Genomic DNA, 13,965 nt, shown 5'->3' with positions numbered 1-13,965 from the left:
CTAACAATGAAAAAACAGGAATTTGGCATTGAAAACTGCTTTATTGTTTTTCGAAGTATTCTCCTTTATGGTCAATACACTTTTGCATTCGTTCGAACCATTTGTCAAAGCAGTTTTTCCAATCTTCTTGAGACACCTCCATAATATGGTTTTTGAACGCATCAACGGCGTCTTCCGCCGACGAAAATCGTTGTCCACGCAATTTATTCTTGACATTCGGGAACAAGAAGAAGTCATTGGGTGCCAAGTCAGGACTGTACGGCGGATGACCCATCAATTCGATTTTTTGACTGTTCATAAAGTCGGTTGTTAGACGAGATGTGTGACAGCTGGCATTGTCTTGATGAAGAATGATCCGACGGCGTTTGTTTGTTTTCCGTATTTGACCGAAGACCTCTGGCAAACAAATTGTTGTGTACCATTCAGAGTTGACCGTTCTACGTTCCTCTAAAGGCACAGTTGCCACATGACCAGTTTTCCCGAAAAAACAGGCAACCATTTGTTTCGATATGCTTCGAGCGCGAACAACTTTTGTTGGATTGGGTTCATCTTGAAACACCCATACAGTCGACTGCTGTTTACGTTCCGGCTCATATGCATATATCCATGATCGTCACCTGTTACAATCTTATATACGTCTTTTGAAGCACCACGATTGTATTTATTGAGCATTTGTTTGCACCAATTGACGCGAGCGTCTTTTTGAGTTTTTGTCAAATTGTGTGGGATCCAACGAGAACATACCTTTGTCACAGCTAAGTGATCATGTAATATTTTATATGTGCTTGTGGAACTAATGCCTATGGTTTCCTCAATCTCACAGTATGTCACATGACGATCTTGCAATATTAGGTTTTGCACAGCATCAATGTTTTCTTGAACAACAACTGATTTTGGACGACCTTCGCGAATCTCGTCGGTGAGCGAATGGCGGCCACGATTAAATTCGTTATACCAGCGTTTCACAGTGGCAAAGGATGGGGCTTCATCGCCAAATGTGGAAGTAAGTTGATCGATGCACTCTTGTCTTGATAATCCACGTCGAAAATCGTAAAAAATCATCGCACGAGAATGTTCACGAGTTAATTCCATTTTATGGTTGTCGCGCAATCTCCAAGGCAACATAAACAACACAAATGAAGCTATTGACAAAACATTTGAAGTACGTTATTGTCAGTAATGCCAGACGATCCCGTGCAAACATCAAATCGTGCCTAACTTCAATCAGTGTTGCCAAGGCTCAAAATATAAATAGTGACCCTCGTACTCACCGGGAATTCCTTGAATTCCGGGAATTATACGTGAATTTTTGGCTCTGGGAATTATGCGTGAATTTTTCTTTGTAGACGTGAAAAATTGAAACAAACTTTTATTAATCCAAATCTAATTGAATTTATTCATATTTATAAATGCTCTGAGTCAGAAATTTCACAGTTTAGCTTCTATTTTTATCAAGGAGGAGAAAGAATGCTGCATGAAAAATAACAGATTTCTCTAATTTCGTTTATTTTGTTGGGGTCCTTTGCAGACGAATCTATCTGACAGACGGAAGTTTATTGAAATATAAGATATCTTGAATTTGATTATGTAAAATTGAGTTCGAAATTCTTATATAATTAACAATTTTTCGTACATTAGTTTATCCCGTAACATTTGTGACTTGTGTTTGTAGATGTATTTCGAGTCTGTATATGTGGAATGGCAAATGTAAACTCCGCACCTTAAATATATATATATACCGTTTAATTTAATTGAATCAGAAGTTTTGATTGACTGATTGACTTCGATTGATTTTGTTTGCCTACTTCGCTTTTGTGGCACTTTTGGCTAATAGCAAATAGGAGAGTGAGTGATGAAATTGATGAAGGAACACTGACAAACACCCACACCCAGGCCGTGATTCGAACCCGGGAACCCCTAATCAGAATTTTTGGTACATTGGAATCCCAAAGACCATTTATATTGTTGGGTCTCCTCAATGGCGTAGTGGTAACGTTGTCGCCTTGTAATCAAGGGGTCCCAGGTTGGATTCCCGGTAGAGGCACATGGCACAGTTGTTCGGATACCACTTTAAACTGTAGGTCCAGTGCCGATTAGCCTTTCTGTGCATAAAGTGGACAAACAACAATTCAATTCATTTATATTGTTAATATGCAGTATTTGTGTGGGAGGAGGAGAGGGGGTGGTGAGAGGCGGTAATACGCAAGGATGGAATAGAGTCTTCTTGTAGCCTTGAATTTTTGGAAAGTTCGCCTTGGAAATCGAGAATTATACTTGAATTGTATTATTGTCCTAGAGTAGCCACCCTGTATTCGTCATCCCGATTGTAGTGGTGTGTGCATAAGTATTACTAGGTAATACACCCGCCACGGAGGTCTGCTATGAAGCAGTAAGGAAGCTCGCAATTTACATGCTTTTGTTTACATTCACTTCGTTCCAACAGTGGACAGAGAATAGCAATATGAGCAGAGTAAACTCGGATTTCTTCTACTAGTATGCGACGCCAGAGGTCCCGGGTTCGAACCCGGCCTTGGCCTGGGTGTTCTTTGTGAGTGTCCCTTTATCAGTTTCATCATATCATCTCTAATCCCTATCTTCGCGATTAGCCAAAAGTGGCAGAAAAACGAAGTAAAAAAACAACAAAATCAATCAGTCAAGTCTTCTACTATGCTTTCTGCTGATATGCCTGGCCAGTAGATGATTTCATTTCAAAACACTCCCTGTCTCAACAATTTTATCCACTGTTCAGTAGCAAAATCAAAAAGTTTTCCTTCGTGCCTGGCTCAAGTTTTGCAAATTTCAGATGTCTAGCAGTGTGACATTTAGACATGAGCAGCTATTTTTGGCACCCTTTTAGACCACAGCAGTTTCCACACGGCCTAGGGAAATGAAAGCTGTCTGCAGGTTAGAGTAGTTGCATAGCATCTGCTACCATTAATACCAACGTGAGAGATCAAACAGTTGGTATTATCATAAGGTAAGGTAAGGTGCTCCCCTGTGCATAGCACCACGCCATGAAGGCGTATAGGGGGTGTGAGGGTAACGCCCCACACTTGATCCGGTCGTGAGTGGGGGTGATGTGATCAGCATCACGCCCCTGACCGCCTTTACCCCCCCCCTTACCCCCCCCCCCGGGTTTCCCCCAGGTACCCATGTTATTCGACGCTGGGTGGGCGCCGGGGCCGCTTCCATCGTTAGAAAAGTTCCCGGATTTGAACCGGCCGGGGATCGAACCCGGGACCTTGAGCATGGTAGTCAGACGCGTTACCAACTGAGCCACCGCGGCCACTCATATTATTATCATAAGGCAATGAATTGAAACTTTCCATTATTGCCGTATATCCTCGAAAGAGACTGGCGACTGGAGCTGCGACATAGTTATTTCATAATTCCAGCAAGTCCGTGACAAGACACGTTTGACGTCTATAATTATTGCTGTGAATTAGGTCCACATGTGAAGTTAACAATTTGCTTTAATGTACACATATTTTTCGTAGTGTCTTAAATCGCCAGGGTTGTTACTTGGTTTGTTTATACCCAATTAATTTTTCAAACATTCGTATTGGCTGGAACGGAGTAGCGAGTAGTTATTTTTTCAAATCTACTTTAAATTTTCATACATGCCAGGCACATTATCTAAAAATATATTAAGGTGGGTTCGAACAAAGTGTCTCAGAAATATTGTAAATGTTAAAATTTAAATTATTCAGTTATAATTAACTTAAAATATGAACTAAAATATATAAATTAATATATTTTTATTATAAGAATAGGTAAAAAGACTAAGAATAGAGATATAACAGCACATGTTCATTATCTAGTTTACATGTAGTTAAGATCGCCAAAGTTTGAATAGAAAAGTGTCCTGGCCAGAAAGTTAATGTCAAATAGATGAATTGAATATTTATTGAATAACAAAAAAGGATGTTAGATCCAGTTGACGAACTGTAAAGTTCGTGATTAATATTTTATGCATATTATCATAAGTAGTGTTCATAAATGTTCTTTCGTACTGTCCTTCAAAGCCCTATTATCCCAATATAATCCTTGCTTTCCAGTGAATTTAGAGGAAATAAATAACTATCGATTATACAACTAATGTTATTTATTCTCTCAATTTTACAGGTGTATTAATATATGCCATTTATCTATTTTACCTACTCAGGTAAATTGCGAAAACAGCCAGTTCCGGATCATTAAAGATTGATTATATGTGATCAGTGGGATTGGTTATACTTATGTGATCAGTGGAGACGATTTGGTGTCATAAAATGGGGGGGGAGCTCATACTGCGGGGTTAAAAGTGAAGGGCAACTGCCTCCCTTGCCCCTCCTAATCGCTGCCACTGTACGTGATATTTGACGTTAATTGGATAGAGTTTGTTGTTTTCGTAGCTTTTCCATCTCTGTAATGCAATCAAGGCCACGAAGATTAATGATACTCACTCTGTCACTCTGGCATTCGCAAACCCGAAGGTTTGTTGCTGCAGCAAGGTGAATCCACTCTTGACCATTTTTACCAAATTCCCTTAGGTCCATCTTAATATTGTCATTCCATCTTCGTCTTGGCCTTCCCACGGTCTCGGAAAGTCAGGTTTCCCAACAAGAAATCTGCAAACGTTTATATCCTGTCCCATGAGTGTTACATGTCCTTCCGAGTAAAGTATTCCTTATTTAATTATTCTAATTATATCAGGGGATGAATATTGATTGTGCAGTTCAGTATTAATATGTAACCTTCTCCAATCCCGTGTTTAATCTCATTTAGGCCTTAGTATATTAAAAAAATATATTCTTATTAATTTATGTTCCTCTTTTAGTGCAAGGAGCCGCTGTGGTCTAGTTGGTAGCGCGTCTGACTGCCGCGCAGGAGACACGGGTTCGATTTTCGTTGTGGGTGATTTACAGTGAGAATTTTCTGGCCTTGTCCCCGCATAAAGCGACTCGGGCTCACCCAGCTTCAATTAAATGGGTACCTGGGGCAACCCTGGGGTGGTAAAGGCTGCCTGTGCGTGGTGCCGATCACATCACCTCCGAAATGGCCTAGATTTATAGAATGTGTGGGACCCTACCCCCACATTCCCCTGTATAGGCCTCATGACATGGTGCAAATTGCACCGGGAACTTTACCTTTACCTTTTAGTGTAAGGGACCACGTGTCACATCCATACAGAACTACAGACATAATTACTGTTTTGTATATATTTTAACTTTTAGATTCATTCATTTATATCGTATTAGTCGACTGGATAGAAGTTTATGAATTGAAATATACTAGAACGTGCCCTCAGTAATAAAAATGTAACACTGTAGAGATAATAGTTCATTGTGTCCCATTATCCAGTTCAACCGCCGAGGTTAAACCTAGTTGTAGGTGCAGCCTACATTAACCCAATAAACAACAAGAACAAGACTCGTTGCAGAGTGTAAAATGAGTGAGAAATGAATCCTTTACATTTCATTTCATATTATCGTCCAGGCAGCCTCCGTGGCAGAATAGCGTAGCGCGCTACGAAGCCGAAAATCCTAAGTTGAACGTTCCTTTCCTTAGAAGTTATTTATTCAACCTCTATGGCTGCTTTACCATTTAACTCCCAAACCAGATATAACTGTTCAATTGCATAAAAGAATACCCACCCAGATAAAAAAAAACATTCCTTTCTTATCCAAAATTGCTCGTGTTTGTTTATTTGTTTATTTAGCAATCCCACCTTCACCATTCATCCTCATCCTCTATTAATTTAGATATGTAAAAAAGCGACGAAAATACAAAAAATACACAGTATTGCTTGACAACTTTAGTAGGTTCTTAAGAACCCCTCTCCCTCCCGTAAAAGCTGGATATTATATGTAACATGATCCTCTAAAACAATTTTGATTTGAATGGAAGAAAATATTTTTAATATTTTAGCAGTGTGTTTATATCGGTCATTACGTCTGTTACGTGTTTGTTAGTGTATTTGCCCTATATTTACCTGTCGCATAAAACTTTGTTCGTGCTCAACCTATTTTTATACTCAAGCTTATTTTAAGACTTGGAACTGTTCATTAGATTCGGATCACGGAAGGTTGCAGACACTTCTTGCACTGAGGAATTCGTGGGTTGCTCGTGATAAGGAATGACAATTTACTACAGTCCGTGAAGATAACCTCAAAACTGCACACATTCTCGGCTTTGGCTGCGGTAGTGGTAGGGCCGTGCCATATCGATTTGTTGATATCGATGTAACTAAATATCTTTCAGTCTGATGTTTGAATTGTGGTTTAACTAGGAGAAACGGATAATCGTGTTTTTCTTTGAGTAGGCAAAAATAGTAGCCACTCAATACTATGGCGTCATTTGCTCTGCAGTCCGTAGTTCTTCCCCCTCCCATATATCTAAGACTAAAAAGAAGCGATAGTAAATGGTGGTAATGCATTCTGCATGTTCTCACTGACACTTCTGGATTGTAACATCCCTATTGGCTTTCAATGGGATCATTACACGCAGAAGTGTTCGTGACTGTACAAGTTAAGTTCGGCACATTTTTTTTATGAGGTCCATCGTCAGTCTCAATAATATTGGTCTCACAGCCCTGTGTAGATGTGGAGTAATTAATTTTAATCCTCCTCACGTGGATGATGGGTGTGGTGAGTCGAGGAGTTACTGATTAAAAACGTCGACAGAAAAATTAATGCCAGAGTTCACCCACACCGGGAATCAAACCCTGGACACCCACGTGGCAGCCTTTTGTGGGACGGGTGGACCACCGCAGCTCCTTTAGATAAAGAATGCATATTTACTGGCTAGGTGCCAAATGCATATACAGTAGAACCTTGATAACTCGAACTTGAAGGGGAAAAGAAAAGATTCGAGTTATCAAGAATTTCGACTTACCAAGGTTCGAGTTATTGAGGGCCAAAATCGCCGACTTAGAGCTACTGAGGTCTAAGCACATTCACAATGATGGTTACATACAAGGCAGGGTGGGGGAGTTGAAGTCCCGACACGATTGTTGATCACCTGACATTGTACGTACGCACCCTACACTTCGACTTATTGAGTTCGGTGTGACTAAAATTTCGAGATATAGAGGTGATTACAATTTAACTTCGACTCAATGAGGTTTTTCATACTCTACCTTCGAGTTATTGAGCTGGAACAGCATCCCATACACTGTACAATAATTCCTCTAATCAAGATTTTATTCGAGTTGTTGTGGTAAAATTAGTATTGAGTGTTATGGACAATTGAAGGGGATTACAAAAAATTCGACTTATTAAGGAATTCGAAATGTTGAGGTTGGAGTTATCAAGGTTCCACTGTATATCATAGCCCCAAGTGTCGATCTTGAAATAGCGTGTCATAGAATGTAACGTAGATAGGAAAGAGTGGTACGGTATTTTGGACCAAGAATCTGTTCTTTTATATAGAAGATGCACAAAATATTCGCGTTGAATCTGAAACATCTTGGTATATTTACTCGAGGACCAAACTCCTCTTTTGTGCTAGCACAATGTAAACACTGGTCGCTGCTTTGTATGAAAGCCGCCGAAGGTTCCGGGTTCGAATCCAGACCCGAATATCCCTTAATCAGTGCCTCTTCATTATTTTAATCTCTTAATCATTCATTTGTTAGGCCTCCCCTATGGCGCAGTGGTAGCGTCGTCGCCTTGAAATCAAGGGGTTCTGGGTTCGATACCCGGTGGGGTCACATATTGGTTCGGATCCCACTTTAAATTGTAGGTCCAGTTCTGATTAGCCTTACTGTGCATAAAGTGGACTTAAAACACCAAATCAATCATTTGTTTGTTTGGTTTTATGTGATTGGGTATATTTTACTTCGCTTTTATGTAACTTTTTTTACTAATCGCAAAGATGATGATTGATGATATGATGAAATTGATGACACTCAAAAAGAACAACCATGCCCAGACCTGGATTAGAACTCGGGACACCTGGCGTCGTAGCGCGCTGTGCTAACCATCCACCACGGAGGTCGGCTGGTCATCATTCACATTGTCTTCACTAGCCTGAATTGCAGAAAAACAAAGTAAAGTAATAAAAGTATTACTACAAATTGTTTGTATCCTAATTTTTTGAACATACACGTTTTTGTAGTGCTATTTTTATTCACTATCAATTACGACAAAATTTCAAGTTACTCTCTGCACATTGCAGCATACTGCAAAGGGACATGGGTGGATATGGATGTAGGGCCCCACACATTCACAATCTCGGTCATTTGTGGAGGTGATGTGATAAGCACCACGCTCCGACCGCCTTTATTTCCCGGGGTTGTCACCACGTACCCATTTTTAAGAGGCTGGGCGAACCCTAAACGCACCGCTATGAAATTAGACGGGTGGCAGAAGTTCGCGGTGATGCCACGTCGGAGCACAATCCCGTGTGTTCGGAGGTTTAAGAGAATGAAGGATCTCGTTGTAGAGTTGGTCTTTTTAATCCATGTGATACAAATTTACACTATTTCCTCGAAAGGTCAAGTATGAAACAAAAGTGCCCCAGAGAGAGGTCGGTCTGACGCTTGAATAGGCAACGCAGCCCGATTGACGTTGCCACACAGTTCACAGGAACCAGAGACTTTTGTCCCACTCTTGCTTTGCTTTTCCCATACGTGGTACCAGCGGAATTCTGCCCAGCCGCCTATTATCATGGCCGTGCATTTAGTAGAGCTACTCCATGCAGAGACTGACGGACAAATTCCCGCCTGAAGTCACCCACCCAGGGAATCGTACTGAGACACCATATCGACTGGACCACCAGGGGAGGGGTCGTCTATATTGAATATATTGAAGAATTTTTTTTTTTTCAAAATTCCATTTTCCTTCCTTTTGCATTTTTCAGAAAGTTTTGGATATCTATGCGTGTATTACAGTTTTAAATTATATTGGATTTGTTGGTAGGTATACTTTCTTTTATTATATTTTTTTTGTAATATGTATGCGTGTTTGTAATAAAATATTGCAAGTTAGGAAAATGGTTAGCCTCGTTAGGAGATTACTGGAGGGGAAGGCGGTACCTCCAATATCTCAACTGTGAAAGATGGTCGAGTGGCACCTTTTTTCGGTACCCCTCTTAACTAAATTGATTTTATACCTAACATTTTTGAGAGGGATACTGTGTCTGAATGGGCACCCAGAAACATATTATAGATTTGTTTGCATACTTGCCATATATAGTAATATTTTGATGGACTCAAAAATGCATAATACGAGGTCACTATTTATATTTTGAGCCTTGGCAACACTGATTGAAGTTAGGCGCGATTTGACGTTTGCACGAAATCGTCTGGCATTATTGACCATAACGTACTACAAATGTTTTGTCAATAGCTTCATTTGTGTTGTTTATGTTGCCATGGAGATTGCGCGACAACAATAAAATGGAATTAACTCGTGAACATTTTCGTGCGATGATTTTTTACGATTTTCGACGTGGATTATGAAGACAAGAGTGCATCGATCAACTTACTTCCACATTTGGCGATGAAGCCCCATCCTTTGCCACTGTGAAACGCTGGTATAACGAATTTAATCGTGGCCGCCATTCGCTCACCGACGAGATTCGCGAAGGTCGTCCAAAATCAGTTGTTGTTGTTCAAGAAAACATTGATGCTGTGCAAAACCTAATACTGCAAGATCGTCATGTGACATACTGTGAGATTGAGGCAACCATAGGCATTAGTTCCACCAGCATATATAAAATATTACATGATCATTTAGCTGTGAGAAAGGTATGTTCTCGTTGGATCCCACACAATTTGACAAAAACTGAAAAAGACGCTCGCGTCAATTGGTGCAAACAAATGCTCAATAAATACAATCGTGGTGCTTCAAAAGACGTATATAAGATTGTAACAGGTGACGAATCATGGATATATGCATATGAGCCGGAACGTAAACAGCAGTCGACTGTATGGGTGTTTCAAGATGAACCCAATCCAACAAAAGTTGTTCGTGCTCGAAGCACATCGAAACAAATGGTCGCCTGTTTTTTCGGGAAAATTGGTAATAGTACACAACAATTTGTTTGCCAGAGGTCTTCGGTCAAATACGGAAAACAAACAAACGCCGTCGGATCATTCTTCATCAAGACAATGCCAGCTGTCACACATCTCGTCTAACAACCGACTTTATGAACAGTCAAAAAATCGAATTGATGGGTCATCCGCCATACAGTTCTGATTTGGCACCCAATGACTTCTTCTTGTTCCCGAATGTCAAGAATAAATTGCGTGGACAACGATTTTCGTCGGCGGAAGACGCCGTTGATGCGTTCAAAAACCATATTATGGAGGTGTCTCAAGAAGATTGGAAAAACTGCTTTGACAAATGGTTTGAACGAATGCAAAAGTGCATTGACCATAAAGGAGAATACTTCGAAAAACAATAAAGCAGTTTTCAATGCCAAATTCCTGTTTTTTCATTGTTAGGCTCAAAATATAAATAGTGACCCTCGTATATAAGTTACCTGAAGTATTCTACTTCCGACGATTGCTCTTCTATGCATTTACAAATAGCCAATGCAAGAAGTGTTTATAATACGTTGTTAGTCTAATACGGAATTATAAATTTGTGGATGAGGAAAATTAGCTTTGGCGCCCATCAGTACGGTGTCCCATACCCCCAAAATGTTTACTATACAAATTTCTTCATACTCGATCCAACAGTGTCTTAAAAACCGAACCCCGCGGGAACCCATAGCGGGACACCACGAATTTTAAAATTACCACCATTCGTGTCTACCTATACGTTTTAATGCGATAACAAGTTTTGCATTTTTTTTTTCAGTTTTACTTCGTAACAGGTTAATATTTTCAAAAGATCAATGAAACGGTCATTCAAAATCCGTGTTTGAAATTAAAACCTATGAAACCAGGTGTCATTCGGTCCGCTTCCAATTTAAAAGTTTCCAGGAATTCTGACTACCCTCCATCCCTCTCCCCTAGAGGGGTACCACATGCATACACAATAGTACCTCTCGACTACAATTTCTGCTGCCATTCAATTACCGTAAAAAGATTTTTTTAAAAAAATATTTTAATGATCTGCTTTTTAGAAAGGTATTTTTTGTGGTGCACGGAACTCTAATTTATAATCATTATGCATCCTTATGCAGACTGTTCAAATTTAGAAAAGAAACTTGCAGATGACAAATTTTAACGACGGAATATTGTACATTTCTGTCCTGTGTAGTCACTACATGATGTTGGTAGGTTTACTGGTTTCTAAGCTGTTAGCCTGTACTAAGTTATAGACTGTATTTGTGTAATATTTGTTGACCTGTAGGATGTTATGGACTTTTTTTTGTAATATTTAAACTATCCAAAATTTTACAAAGAAACTAGGGGTCAACGCCAAATTTCAAGATCGTACTATTATACTAGTGTTATTCTCCACTGTTCATAGCCTTCTTTTTAACGCGTTTTTTGGTCGACATTTCCACGACTGTAACCCAATGTATATATATGTCCATTTAAGTGTAGTTATGTTACACAGTTGATTAGCTTTAAAGATAAAACATTCGTAATAAATTTTAGGATATGCGTTATTTAAACAAACCTGCAACATTCACAAGCGTGTAGTAACAGCGTTTTGTTGTTTTTTTTAATTATTTTATTGAATGCATCAACTTGAACAACATGAAAATATTAGATTAGAAAATAATGTATTGAATAGGAAATAATCGCCATTGTCTTAATGATTAGTTTGTTACTCATTATTCGGGACATAGCTTAAAATTTCCACCTCTAAAAGAAAATGAACTTTAGTTCATAACTGTAGAAAGCGTGAGCTTGTTTAGTGTGTTTCTATGACAGTTACAGGAGGATATAAGATAGGCAATCGTTAAGACGAAGCCAAAATTGTTCTGGAAAAATGAGCGAATTGAATGGTTGTTATACTTAGCGTATGACAAACAGCCTTTCTGGCATGATCATACTTCTTTTCAAGTCCTTTTTAATCACATAATAGTCTAATCATTATTAGACTTAGTTTCGAGCACGAGCTGTACCTCTTAACATGTTCCCCTACCAGGAATGGATCCCGGGAACCTTTATGTAACGCTGTATCTCTTGATATGTGAATATATACGAATTTGAAAATACTTAATTTTATAGCAAATAACGATGCCTGCATGTGAGATTTCCTTGTTGCTCTCTATGGATGTACCCCCTGAGACCTGGAAGTGGGCCTATCATGTGAATTCGTGTGGCGAGGTGAGTGACGTACGATGCTCCCCGTGCCAAGAATTTTCACCGGCTTTCGAACATGATATCTGCCTTGGGACTGGCCGAATGTGGTCACGGGAACGTTCGCCTAGATTCTCTAGTCTCTAGTTGCTATAGCTTAGTATTTTTAATTTTTGCTCATCATATTTTCGTATCGCGAATGCTTGGGAAATCGCGATCGTATTGCAAGACTCTTACACAAGAGTCGAACCTGGAATCAGGAGAGATCACACTGGAAATTTCCTGTCTGCAATATGCCAGAGCACAAGTGACTGTTGAAAACAGCTTGCTTGAGCTGTTACAAATTAGATTAAAGGAAGGGTTGAGATCAGATCTTCATTTTGCATTCTTGAATTATAGCTGCTCTCCTGGAGTTATTTTTGTGTCTGTAAAGGCCGACAATGCCGTTTTAACTTCGTTAACCCTTTGTAACCATCTCCCATCAGTCTCATAATTGCCGACCTATGTGGTGGAGTGGTTAGCACAGCGCGCTACGACGCCAGAGGGCCCGAGTTCGAATCCAGGTCTGGTATGGGCGTTCTTTGTCAGTGACCTTTCATCATATGATCATCCATCTCGCCGGCCTCTGTGGCGGAGTGGTTTTCACATCGCGCAACGACGTCAGAAGTCCCGGGTTCGAATCCCGGCATGGGTGTTTTTAAGTGCCCCTTCATCAGTTTCATTGTATCATCACTCATCTTCGCGGTTAGCCAAAAGTGGTAGAAAAGCGAAGTAAAATAACCAAATCAATCACCATCCATCCTCATCTTTGCGATTAGCCAAAAGTGGCAAGAAAGCGGAATAAACCAAATCAATTAATCAATCAATCAATATCTCTCCCTCATAACTGTACTGTATGTAGAAATAACTTGAATTTGTGCTTTAGCACTTGCAGGTTCATGAGAGCATTTATAATATTCATGTCGCATAATGGTTCAAACCAAATCAAGCAACAGTTACAACTTCATAGTGTTTAGATTACATTAATAAAGAATTTACTCTTCTGAACTCTACCTCAATACTCGGATGGATGTAATCAAGGGGTTCTACGTTCGATCCCCGGTCGACGTACATTGCACAGTGTTTCGGATTCCACTTTAGCCCGATTAACCCATAAGATTTAAAGTCCAGTATTTAGACGAAATAACTACGAGCGAAGAAAACCACCGTAAGCTTTGCAGTAATTTTTCTTCTATATTTTCTGTGAGTAGGAATAGACTAAGCAATGTGGGCGAGAACGTTACGCAGTCGACTCAACACCGAATGTTGCCAGTTCGAGCCCTGGGTGTGAGTGCCCCTTGATCAGTTTCATCTAATAATTCATCCTCATGATGATTAGAAGTGTCAGAAGAGCTATGTACTTTTCAAAAATACAAAAGAGATCAGGTAGAAAAGGAGCATGTTAGAACAATTATACAAGAAGAAATTTCTAAGTTTTCGTATGTAAGTGAAAAAGTAAAGGTCCTTAGTTTGGACGCACACTAATTTTCAGAGTAAGAGGAAAGTGAACCTCTAGAAGCAGACAAGACTATCATTTATACGAGTCTAGTTACAGGATGATATTCCAGTAGTCATCATCAGATCAGGTCATATATTGTTCAGTGAAGACAAGTCCAGATCAAAAATTCTTCATGTCACTGGTATACCAACTCTCCTCATCGTCGCCACGATTTGAAGTGTCAACGCATTATATCTTATTAATAATTGTCCAAATTATAATTCCAAGTTTTGGATAG

At 39.6% G+C, this 13,965-nt stretch overlaps 2 protein-coding genes across 2 annotated transcripts in view; one reads left to right on the top strand and one right to left on the bottom strand.

Moving 5' to 3' along the window:
• Nucleotides 1-13,965, top strand: part of LOC145999301 (hsc70-interacting protein-like) — a 106,669-nt gene that overhangs the window by 58,198 nt on the left and 34,506 nt on the right. The gene's annotated exons all lie outside the window — the stretch shown is intronic.
• Nucleotides 1-13,965, bottom strand: part of LOC145999295 (uncharacterized) — a 43,781-nt gene that overhangs the window by 29,510 nt on the left and 306 nt on the right. The window lies entirely within an intron of this gene.

This window comes from Lepisma saccharinum, chromosome 1, assembly GCF_977018435.1.
Source record: "Lepisma saccharinum chromosome 1, izLepSacc3.1, whole genome shotgun sequence".
NCBI lineage: Eukaryota > Metazoa > Arthropoda > Insecta > Zygentoma > Lepismatidae > Lepisma > Lepisma saccharinum.
Note: the sequence above shows the minus strand (reverse complement) of the source record. Positions and strands in the feature narration are given on the sequence as shown.